This window comes from Melanotaenia boesemani, chromosome 3 (assembly GCF_017639745.1).
Source record: "Melanotaenia boesemani isolate fMelBoe1 chromosome 3, fMelBoe1.pri, whole genome shotgun sequence".
NCBI lineage: Eukaryota > Metazoa > Chordata > Actinopteri > Atheriniformes > Melanotaeniidae > Melanotaenia > Melanotaenia boesemani.
The window spans coordinates 2,448,295-2,461,111 of record NC_055684.1 but is presented as its reverse complement, the minus strand read 5'-3'; the positions used below and the strand labels follow the sequence as shown (position 1 = coordinate 2,461,111).

General features: G+C 42.3%; 1 long non-coding RNA gene across 1 annotated transcript; it reads left to right on the top strand.

The window, feature by feature from the left end:
• Positions 1–1,690: 1,690 nt before the first annotated feature.
• Positions 1,691–4,369, top strand: LOC121637338. The gene is made up of 2 exons (XR_006009828.1): positions 1,691–2,810; positions 2,866–4,369. It is a non-coding gene; the product is annotated as an uncharacterized LOC121637338 (long non-coding RNA).
• Positions 4,370–12,817: the final 8,448 nt, after the last annotated feature.

The following is a 12,817-nucleotide window of genomic DNA, read 5'->3' as shown; positions in this document are numbered from 1 at the left end:
TCTTGCATAAATTACAACCGCATTTATAAAAAAAAAAAAAAAAAAAAAAAAAAAAGATAATAAAGAGTTTCCCGTCCAAAATTACGATGTTCTGTCCATCTGCATGTATTTTGACAAAGAGAAACGTCGGTTCTTTTTTTCTTCTTCCTGTTCCAGACAGAAAACATCTCTTTATTTTAATAAACCCGCTCTCTCCCGATCACGTCAGACGCACCGCTGCAGCAGGGATATGGCAGGCCAGACCTGCCAATTACGCCACTAATCTGTCACGTTTCACCCAAAGAAAGGCGAAAACACGCCGTTTTGTCAGTAAACACGGCGTTTTTTTCGCCGTAATAAAAGGCCGCGCTGTTAAGGTCTGGCCTGCCATAAAAGCCAGCAGCCAGCAAAAAAAAAAAAAAAAAATAGACACGCGATTAAAAAAATTAACGGCGTTAATTAACGCGTTAACGTGCCCAGCACTAATATATAATATATATATGTGTATATGTATATATGTATGTATATATATGTATATGTATATGTATATATATATATATATATATATATATACACATACATATTTATATATGTATGTATATGTATATACATACATATATATATATGTATGTATGTATGCACTTTTACATCATATAATAACATTTTATGTTTTTATTCTATTTTAATTATTTAAAAATTCATTACAACTTCCAGATCTACAAAACCAGCAACTATATGTTGAAGTGAAAAATCCAGTATTGCACATGATGATCAGGAACTTTTCCAGATCTAAAAGTTATTTTAAATGTACATGCGTGTACATTTCCACATGTGTGCAGTAATTCTGACTACCGCAGCTGACTCACCTCATGTGAGTTTTGTTTCAGTCTGAAAGCTGACCAGCTGACCTTTAAGGACCATGTTGCCTCGGTTGCTCGATCTTGCCGATTTGTTCTCTACAACATCAGGAGGATCAGACCCTACCTGACTGAACACATGACCCAGCTCCTGGTCCAGGCTCTGGTCATTTCACGCATTGACTACTGCACCTCCTTACTGGCTGGCCTGCCTGCATGCTCAGTTAAACCTCTGCAGATGATCCAGAATGCAGCAGCACGTCTGGTCTTCAACCAGCCCAAAAGAGCTCATGTCACTCCGCTGCTAATCGCTCTCCACTGGCTTCCAGTTGCAGCGCATCAGATTCAAAGCTCTGCTTCTGGCTTACAAAACAAACGGCTCCGGTCTACCTTCACTCCTTAATCCAGAGCTACACTCCCTCTCCACAGTTACGCTCTGCGAGTGAAAGACGCCTAGTGCTCCCACCACAAGGTGGCGCCACATCAGTAGCTAGACTCTTCTCCTCTGTTGTTCCCCGGTGGTGGGACGGTCTACCAACCTCCGTCCGATCCTCAGAGTCCTTATCCACTTTTAAAAGTAAGACTCAGCTGTTTAAGGAGCATTTCCACACTTAGCTTAACTCTTCTACTCAGAATGAGTTAGAAAGATTTGACCAGCTACCCATGATGATGTTGTTTGATGAAATCGTGATCTTGTATTTAAAGAAAATGACTTACAAAAAACTACAAAAAACCTACAAAAAAAAAAAAAAAAAAATTTAAATATATGCACTGCCTCTAGCACTACATGACAGCACCTGGATCCAACTGGACTCCCAGCAGTCTGACTACCACTTAATGATGACGTCCCGTCTTGTGTTGTTTTTACTCTCAAATGTAAGTCGCTTGGGATAAAAGTGTCTGCTAAATGACTGTAGAATAGAATGAAAGCAAAAGTGAACTCACTTATCATGTCATTTTTGTTATTTCTGGTTCTTTCTACAGCGAAGCGGCTAAAGAAAGGCATGGCGACAGCCAAACAGAGACTGGGAAAGATTTTAAAGATCCATCGAAATGGAAAGCTCCTTCTGTAGCATGAGGTGGACTGTTGAGGGACTGAGGATGGACGACGAGCTGGGTCGGACCCCAGACTCATTGCCCTGCTCACCGAGAAATGCCGACAACAGGAAAAAACTGAAACAAGATGGAGGAAGAAAAAAATCATGCATTTCTCAATTTGTAAGAAGAACATCACTCAAATAGGTTTTTGCCTCGACTTATACTTTATAACTTTCAGATATTAAAGTGTACAGAAGCTATTCTAAATATTTTTTAAGAAAACACGTCTCATTTTCCTACAGCTGTCAGTTTATCAGGGGTTGCTCCAACATGAAGTAGAAATACATGGCAGTCATTCCAAGACATGTGAAAGTATCCCCGCTTTGCATGGATTCAGTTGCATGTGCGCTTAGGTGGGGTTTTTGGGAGGGGGGTGGGTCTATGGATGCAGCTTATCTTTACCATACTGAGACAAAATGGGAAAACATTCCTCCTTCCGGGGTAAAAGAAAATGTTTGCAGAGCACTATCAGTATATTTATTTATTCTTCTCTTAGTCAGTGGATACGAAAAAAAGGAGCAAACTGTAAAGCACAAGGTGGTTCACAGGTGGTTCACATGTGGTTCACAGGCGTTTCACAGGTAATTCACAGGTGGTTCGCAGGTGATTCACATGTGGTTCACAGGCGGTTCACAGGTAATTCACAGGTGGCTCACAGTGATTCACAGGTGGTTCACATGTGGTTCATAGGCGGTTCACAGGTAATTCACAGGTGGCTCACAGTGATTCACAGGTGGTTCACATGTGGTTCACAGGCGGTTCACAGGTGGTTCACATGTGGTTCACAGGCGGTTCACAGGTAATTCACAGGTGGTTCACATGTGGTTCACATGTGGTTCACAGGCGGTTCACAGGTAATTCACAGGTGGTTCGCAGGTGATTCACAGGTGGTTCACAGGCGGTTCACAGGTAATTCACAGGTGGTTCGCAGGTGATTCACAGGTGGCTCACAAATGATTCATAGGTGGTCACATGCGGTCTACAGGTGGTGAGGTTGGCCAGTTTAAATTTGAGACAAGAGGCCGGTTCACCAGGAAGGGACAGGAAAACCCAGATTGTGACACTACATCGGACCTGGAATGATAAGCGTCATCCGTGGCAGGTGGGCGGTTTCGAGGGGATTCTTTCGCTCTCCTTTTGCTTTCGCAGGCAGCACCAACAATCCAAACGAGCCAAACTCACATCTGCGTTTTTACAGCTTATATAGAATGTAGCTTGTAAATAGCCTTTTAATGTTTTTTATCCTTTCCCCTTCAGGCTTAATTCTACATTTTTACCAGTTTTGCTAATTATGAATAAATGAATAAAAGTATATATATGTATATGAATATATGTTATATTCCTGATTTTTAATCTTTATTTCATTTTATAGCAGAGACTTCAGTTTTTTAATGTTAGTTTTAACGGTGCTGCCTGGAAAACAAGAGAAGTCAACATTTATCGTCACATGGCCTTACATACACAAAGCTCATTGTATTGTGATTTTGTTTGAATGAGAGACAAAACTGTATAAAAAAACTAAAGTAAAACAAAAGAAAGTTTCTATGACCAGCCTCTTGTTGGACTTGTAGTATCCTGAAGGGTTTGGAGGTATTTTATTAGCACCTTGTGAAGTGTTTCTGTGTCAGTGATGTAATTTATTAATGTTTGTAGCTTTTTTATACTTGTACAATTCTTAAAAGTTTTGCTTTTGAATATGTCATCAAGTTGTGAAAGTACCCTTTAATTTTTTATTTTTTTTTAATTGTGTTTTTTTTTTTTTGGAGGGGGGGGTGCATTTTGTTTTGTTTTGTTTGTTTTGGGGGGGGGCTCCAAACTTCATGAACACACTTGGAAAAAAGACAATGATCTCCATCATGTCACATTTCTGACATTCTCGAACGTTTTCCGTCATCCACTCAGATCAAACTCCCGTCTGTGGGACATGTTTTCAGGTTTCATTTGTACAGTCCTTGCGTTGCTTTGTCGTGTTTTTTTTGTATGTCCAACCATTAAATGCATCCACTGTGCCACAACAGTGAGTCCTGCCTGTTGTAGCTGTCTTCCCTTACTGTTATTTACAGCATTAGTAAATATTTACAATCTTTTTTGACCTGAATCTATATTTTTATGTATTTAGATGATTCTGTTGGCGGTCATGCTTCACTTTTTTAAGACACGGAGAAAACTCGAGGAACAAACATATTGTTGTTGAATGATATGATTGTTCGCCTTGTTTACTTTTGCAATACGGTTACTGTGGAAAAAATCCTCCTTTGTAATGTGTTCCACTCCCACTTGCAATGTTACAGCTTCTGTGGTGACAACTAAAAATGTTTTTTTCCTGCTTCATGTTGTCTTGCTTTGAATCCAGCACCGCATGAAAAAACAGAAATTCTCCCGAGTTATTAGTTAGAAATACCACAAATTTAACACCATTAAAACTGTTTTTGGAATTTTGTATTTACATCTTTATTAAATAAAGATCGAAAGACCTGCAAATCTTTCATTCTAATTTTTAATAAAGAACATTTGAAAGTGTAGCAAACTGCAACATCTGGTATAAAAACCAGGAGTCTGGATCCACCACATTCACCTTCATCTACCTTAAAACACACCTGGAGAGGTTAGTCACTGTAAAATAAAAGCTAATGTTAGCATCTAGGTTAGCAGCTATGTTAGCAACGAGCATAGCGCCACAGCGCTGTAAATGCTGTCTTGTTGCTACAATGTTAACTCCATCAGACCCCCCCCCAGGATAAACTGGAACTAGTAAACCAACAGACGCGTTGGAATTAACTGGTTTTCTGGGTCTGATTATTAGAGAAACAAGTTACAGCAGCTGCTTATTTATTTATGTATTTATTTTTATTTACTTGTTTATTTGTCAGGGACAGAGTGTAAATAAAAAGACTTGCTGATGCCAGATTTAAGCCAAATTACCAAATTTCGTCTGTTCTTAGTTGGTAACAAACCTATGTATCTAAAAATATTAATTTTAAACAAAAACTGATCAAAAAAGGAAAAAGCAAAGCTAACTATTGATAATATTGTTAAAGTCCACACACCATAGAGACAAAGCTACTAGATAACGAAGCAATACAACCTCACAACCAATAAACACTAGAAGTCCCCGTATGCACTCATCAAAGCACATGTTACACGGAAAACATAGAAATGCATTACAAAGAAAACACGAATGTCAGTATGTTTTAACACACGCATGTTCGTATGTTAAAGAAAAAACACGCGTGTCTTATGTTACAGAGAAAACTGGTGGTATATGCGTATAGGGTGAGGTGGGAGTGGAAAAAGTCTGTGATGGAGGGAAGAGAAAAACATATATGTTAGGGTTATATTTACTCCTCGGAATAAACCAAAACAACGTCACACTGAAACACTCAAAACTAAACAAACTGCTACAAAAATGATAAATAGCAGAAAAAAACAACATTTAGGTAAAAATAAATAACATTTAGTGTAAAAGTCCAGGGCAAGAAATGGCACAAGTGCTAATCTTAAAGCAATGTCAAAAAACACACGTTAAACTAAAAAAAAACTGCTACAATTATGATGAACGAAGCAAAAAATAATGCTCCTGTGTAAACCAAAAAAATCAAACTATCAAATTTAATTTTTAAAGCATGTTTCATGTTTAAATAGCAGTAGCCTACCCTTACAATAAACAGGCAGCTGCATAAATACTGCACTGCAAATACAATTAGAAAATTAAATACAGACCATTTAAAATTATTACATCGTATCAAAGCTTTACTTTATGTCATTTGACATTATGACATGCGTACATTTTATTGTATAATATAGGTGGTACTTTTATTATTATGATGTACAGCGAATTCCAAACAAAAGTAGATCTGTTTAAGTTTCATCGTAACCTCCATCTGAAAGTTGGCACCACACCACTCCCAGCCAAGCCGCTTCTTGTTCCTACATGCAAGACATAACAAGAACATCATTCAGACTCAAGTCTACTTTCACACCAAACATATGTAATCACATCTCAATACCTTCTACAAAAAAGTGACGCATGACGTTGACCAACTCTTTGCATCTAAGGGAAAGATGGATTACAACCTGACAAAAGAAGAAACAGAGACATTCAGCTAATGAAAAAGTCATAATTAAAAGAGCTGATAAAGGTGGAGCTGTACTGGTGTGGGGCAGAGACCAATATATCACAGAGGCCATAAGACAGCTGAATAATAGTGAGTACTATGAACTTTTATTGTCTAACCCAAAAGAGCAAATGAAAACTGAACTTATGGAAATACTTGGACATGCTAAAAATGAAGAATGGATCTCCCAAAAAGAAGATGATTTCCTGGTCTGTAGCTGCCTAAGAATTCCTTAATTTTACCTGCTTCCTACAGTGGACAAAAACTTGGAGAATCCGCCTGGAAGACCAATAATCAGCTGCAAAGAATCTACACAACCAGCATCCCAGTTTGTTGACTTTTTCATGAAGTCATTTGTCTTAGAATTGCCATCCTTTATTCAAGATAGAACTCATGTATTAAATAAAATTAAGGACATAAAGAACACTGGATCTTCTTGTCACCGTGGATGTTGGAGTACTTTAACTAACATGGACTTGGGTCTTGGACAGATTTAGCTGAAGGTAGCGATCCTTCATCCATGCGGAGACATCAGCAACATGCTGATATTCACATTGAGACGGTTGTGTCATCAGGTGGGAAAGAAAGAAAAAGCTGAGTGTCATCTGCATAGCAGTGGTAGGAGAAACCATGAGAGTTAATGCCTGCACCGAGTGAGGAGGTGTATAGTGAAAAGAGAAGAGGGCCAAGCACCGAGCCCTGAGGCACCCCTGTTGTCAGCCCATGTGATCTGGACATTCCCCTTCGCCAAGATACTTTGATGGATCTTCCTGTGAGGTAGGACCTGAACCACGAGAAGAGAGATCCTGAGATACTAAGCTCTGAGAGTGTGGAGAACAGTATATGATGGCTGACCGTGTCAAAGGCAGCAGACAGGTCCAGCAGTATAAGGACTGAGGATTGACCAGTGGATCTGGCAACCCGTAGGGAATCAGTAACTCACAGGAGAGCAGTGCCCCCTTCTGCTTCCATCCTGCAACTGGCTGAATGGACTCTTCATAACAATGTGTTCTTGTTTCAGAATCAGTTCTTCAAACAGAAAAAAGGCACAGCAATGGGCGTTTGGTTTGCACCTAATTATTCTGATCTGTTTATGGGCGCATGGGAAGGAAAATGAATACATTTTAACCTCAATGACTATGTGAACAACATTATATGGTGGGGCAGGTATATTGATAACATTATCCTACGTTGGTCACGTTCAGAAACAGAACTGCTTTAATTCCACTCATATTTGAACAATACCAATAAGAATCTGAAGCGCAGTCTGGATTTCAAATTCTAAAAATCAATTTCCTAGATCTTAAAATCTCAAAAGATATCAATGGAGATTTACACACCTCCATTTTTACAAAATCTACAGACCGCAACACAATTCTTAGAGCTGATAGTTTCCACCCTACTTGGCTAATAGAAACATTCCTACTGCTAACTTTCAGAGGCTGAAACGTATAATATGTGATACAGAAGAAGAGTTTGAAAGAAATGCACAAGACATGAGTCAGAGATTTAAGATAAGGGGATATTGGCAAAAAACTATATTCAAAGCATATAACAAAGCAAAAAGTCTCCCTAGAGAACAGGCGTTGGTCCCTAAACAGAAAGCTCAAACGAATTCAGATCAAGTATATTTTGTGACTCAGTACTGCGGTGAAGCAAATCAAATGAAATAAATTGTCAAAAGAAATTGGGACATATTGAAAAGTGACATCTGGGAAGCTCTCCCAGATTCTCCAACGATTAGTTTTAAAAAAGCTCCAACCTTGAATGATAAACTTGTTAAAAGTCATCTTGCCTCTATACAACAAAAAATTTGGCTTTCCACCTGAACAGGCAACCCCAGTTTGGACATTTTATTTTTTTTATTTATTTTTTTTAACTTGTCCTGTCCAGCATCACAGCAAGCAAAATGATAATCTGGTTGCTGTATCGTGCTGAACAAATTTGCTCTGCCAAGGGGAAGCCTATGGGTAAGGCTCCTCTTGATAATGTGATTAATTAATTTATTTATTTACTTTGAATCACGGAATCTATGTAATCTTGCTGGACTTGACCGGAGGGGACAGAAAAAGATGGAAAACAGCAAAAAGAGCAAAAGGGAAAGAAGAAAGGAGACAAAAAGATCACAGACAGAAGGAAACGACCCTTCAGTCCACACCATCACCAGACAACAAACTGTTACACCTGTACATGAACACACCAGAACATTTCCTACAACTTTTACAAAAGCAGAAACACACACATAGAAAAAACAGGGCTGCTAGTCATTAAGAGTTTTTAAATAATAACCAAATCAAAAAGACATAACAGCGACCAGATACTAACTCACAGGAAAAATAATTATGGCTTAGTATTAAAACCCACTGGACAACTCAGTGACTGTGTCAGCATGCAGAGCATGAGAAACAAGGAGTGATCAGTGATGAAGAGTGGTGAGTGAGATCATACAAATGCGACCACGCCTCCACGGAGGCCAGAGGCAGACCAGGGCCAGAGGCCCGGGCCCTCAGCAGCAGACCTGGAGCACCAACCCAAGCCACCCCACCACGAAGATGACTCCAGTCCCACCCGAAGGGCGGCAGAGGAGAGCCCCAGCAAGAGCCCCCCACGGTCCTGGGGCACAGGTCCCAGTGGGTGCTATCGGCCCCCTCCCCCCACTCCCCATCTACTCCAATCTGCACCCCCTCGCCGTACCCACAAGCACTCACTACCACACAGTCATGCCACACACAACCCACCCAGTGAGCCCCAAGCACCCCCCGACCCAACACCCACAGAGCCAGCAGCCCACCAGAGCAGCCACCCCAGGGCCCGGCCCCGTGCAATTAAAATTGAGGGGCAGTGACCGCAATGAGTCGGGAGCCGGGCCACCTAAGTGGCATGCCCACCAGGTGTTGTTTGTGTGTTGTGTTTCTTGTGTTTTGGTGTCTCAGTGCAATTAAAACTGAGAGGCGAGTCGCCACGGGGTGCATCCAAGGAGACCACTGAATGGTCTCCTCCATTCCACCCCGCATGGCTCCACGCCTCCCAACTCCCTACGTGTGTGTGTGTGTGTGTGTGTGTGACAGAGAGAGCGGGAAGTAAGAGGGGTCCGGGGATGTACGTTCAGAGGGAAGCAAACTTCCCTCTGGATGATGAGCCTCTAGTGGCATTAGGCACCCCCACTCCCCAGAAGGCCCCCCAGGGCAAGACAGGCCAGGAGAGGCCGCCCCCCACGACCGGGCCATTCAGGGACCACAGCCAGTGAGCCGTCACCAACCCCAGAAAGTACCCACCCTCCCACACCCCTAACGGGGAATGAGAGGATGGGGACAGCGGCAGACCCACGGCCCACCACCCCCAGGCCCGCCCAGGCCCCCCCCACAAGTGCACTTAACTCCGCCCCAACCACACACAGAAACACATGCACACACCTATTTGCTTGCACACTCCCACTCATCCTAACTCACATATGCCCTCTCAGCCCCACCCACACAATATAAACACTCACACAGCATCCAACCCTCCCACTCTCACTCCCCAGACACACCCCTACTCATCCTAACACATGCATACACAAACATACCCCCACATCCACACAAACATCATCCAAAGTATAGACACACACACACAACATACAAGCATCCCTGTCTCACACCCCAGCACCTCCCCCTATAATCCCCCGAATCCCACTCAGCCCTCCTTCAAACCCCTACACCCCCCCTGCCCCCAGGCTATACCCTGGGTCCCGGGGCATCAACCAGACACCAGAGCATGCACCAACCCACACCACGGCAGCACATACAGGCAGGCCCAGACCCCCGGCACATACGGACCCCACCACCCCGGAGGGAGGAGGACCACCCCCTGGCACCAGAGCCCAGAACCCGCGGCCAGCCCGCCCCGGAATAGCCCGGCCGCCCGGCCCAGGACCGACACCCACCAACCCAGGGGCCACCAGTGGCCTCACCCCCTGCCACGAGGAGACACCAACCGCTGGCCCCCACAGCCCCCGACGGGGCCAGACCCAGAGCCACCTCCATCGCAGAGCAGCCCGGTCCCGCACCACGGGCAACCACAAAGAACCCGCAACGACCAGTCACTCCCGGCCATTTCCCAAACCCCCATAGCAACGAGGTCACAGTCCTCTACCTACAATAAGTGATGGAACTAAGAACAGGGGACCAGAGGGAATGAGGTTCAGCCAAATAGTTCTTTGAGGAGGCAGACATTGTCTCACTACTGATGTGGTCAACTAAGAGATTCCTAAACTGCTGAATACACAGATTATTTTTGTTTTTCCACTTCACAAGGATAGTTTTCTTTGCGATGCATAATGCTGTGCGTACCATGTGTGCAGAGTTAATTGCCATATTAATGTCACCCAAGTCACCTTGTAGACATAGTGCGGGGATTGTAGGAAATTTACATTTAAACCATGTTGACATGTGTGGACATTTTAACCACTGCAGGAACATGATAGATGTCAACTACTTCACTGATGGTTGTAAGTTTTACATAAAATCATTTATTAATTGTGATGCCTCATATGTAGTCTATAGACTTGAATGTCCATGTGCTTGTTTTTATATTGGTAGAACAAACACAAGCTGAAGGCAAGATTGGCTGAACATAAACATGTAATAAGAACTGGCAACCCCCAATATCCCATGGCTGCTCATTATAAAGATGCTAGTCATAGCAGTTGTAGTTCATTGAAGATATCAGGTATAGAGCACAAAACTCAATCAGAGGTGGAGGCCTGCTCAAAAGACTCTTATAAAAAGAGTTCTTTTGGATTTATACATTGAAAGCTACACATTACCCAGGCTTAAACGGAGAGCTAGATTTTTCTAGTGGAAGTGGCAGTGGAAATGAAATAGAAGAGGATCTCTTGCCCGAATTGGAGGACAACCAGCAACAGCAGAGGGCTGTGGAAGTACACTGACATGCAGACATGGATAAGCTACGTTTGCACACTTACTGGTAATCTTGCTGATAACTGAAAGCGCTTTAAGAAAAGTTTTAACATATATTTAGCAGCAAGGGACCAGGTGGTGATGATGAAAAACTGAAAGCTTGCATTCTTTTGCATGTTATAGGAGAAGATGCTTTGGATGTATATAATAGCTTTCAGCTGGATGAAGCTAATCTGATTTTGGTGGAATTAATGACAAAGTTTCAAGAGTACTGTGTGCCTAGTCAGAACGTGACCTTTGAGAGGAAGTTTCCTCCCATGACCAAAAACAAGGACTACCTTTTGATCAGTTCTTAGCAGAGCTTCACACACTAAGCAAAACATGTGAATTTGGCACTGAGAGACTCACCAGTGAGAGAGAATCATTTGTGGTGCAGTGAATAATGCACTCAGAGAAAGACTGCTCAGAGAGACTGTACAGAGCAGCAGAAACCACCCGAGCACAAGGAAAAGAACTTCGGAGAGGCGAAACAACAGTGCACGCAATCTATAAAGAAAGGAGCAAAAAGAAAACATTTACCAAACAACAACCAAAAAGAGAAATCTGCAGAGTTCAAATGTGGTAAATGTGGAGGCAGCCACAAGCCAAAATCATGTCCTGCATTTGGAAAATCCTGTAGCAACTGTGGAAAGAGCAATCACTGTGTTGCAAAGCAGCTTCAAAAAAGAAAGTTCACACAGTTGATGGGGTAGAAGATGATGATGAGGAGTTCATTGTGGATGTGGTGCAGGCTTGTACAACTAAAAAAACAGGAATGGATTGTATCAGTTGAAGTGAATGAGACGAAAATATCATTCACGTTACAAACAGGTGACCATGTAAACCTGCTGTCTCTAGAAGACTCTAAAACACTGACTGTTATGAGCAAAATTCATCCCATAAAAACAAAAGTGACTGAAGAACGTGTTCCTGTTAAAGACAGATGCATTGCAACCTTCAAACAGAAAGGTTGGCTGATAAGAGCACTGCCACTGATCGTGGATTTGAGTGTACAACCAGTCCTGGGACTGCATGCATAAAGCTCAGTCTGGTCAAAAGAGTTTTTGTAGTGACCAGATACTGCAAATGATCATGACTCACTCATGGAGAATTAAAAAGACTGTTGTGAATGACTTCGATGTCTAGCTGGAAAACACAAACTATGTGTGGACAACGTGTGTTGTGCATCGCTGCAGGAAAGTCCCATTTGCACTGCAGGAAAAGCTGAAAGATGAGTTAGTGTGAATGAAAAAGTTAGAGGTCCTCAAGAGAATAGATGAGCCAACTGAATGGATCAGCTAGCTGGTTATTCTGCAGAAGAAAACAGGACGTGCTCAGATCCAAGAGACTTAAACAAAGCAATCAAACCAACCAGACTCTTCATCAGGTTTCTGACAGCTGAGGCTGGACATTCAACACAGCTGAGGGGAGATACAGGTTTCTTTATCTGCCGTACAGTATCTTGCCAGCGCCTGAAGTCTACCATAAATTCACATGATTTTCAAGCACGTACCAGGCATAGAGACAATGATGGATGTCATAATCTGGGGGACTACTTGAGAAGAACACGATGAAAGACTGAGACAAGTGTAGGACTAGACAAGAGAAGTGAATCTGAAACTTTATAAAGACAAATGTGAGTTTGGAATGAAAACACTTACCTTCTTGGGAGATGTTGTCAGTGAAGAGGGGGTGAAGCCAGACCAGAGAAAAACGTCAGGAATCAACAATATGGAAAGACTAAATAACAAAGATGAGGTCAGACGGTTCCTGGGGATAGACACCTATCACTAAGTTTTTCCCACAGCTGTCAACACAGGCAGCACCTCTC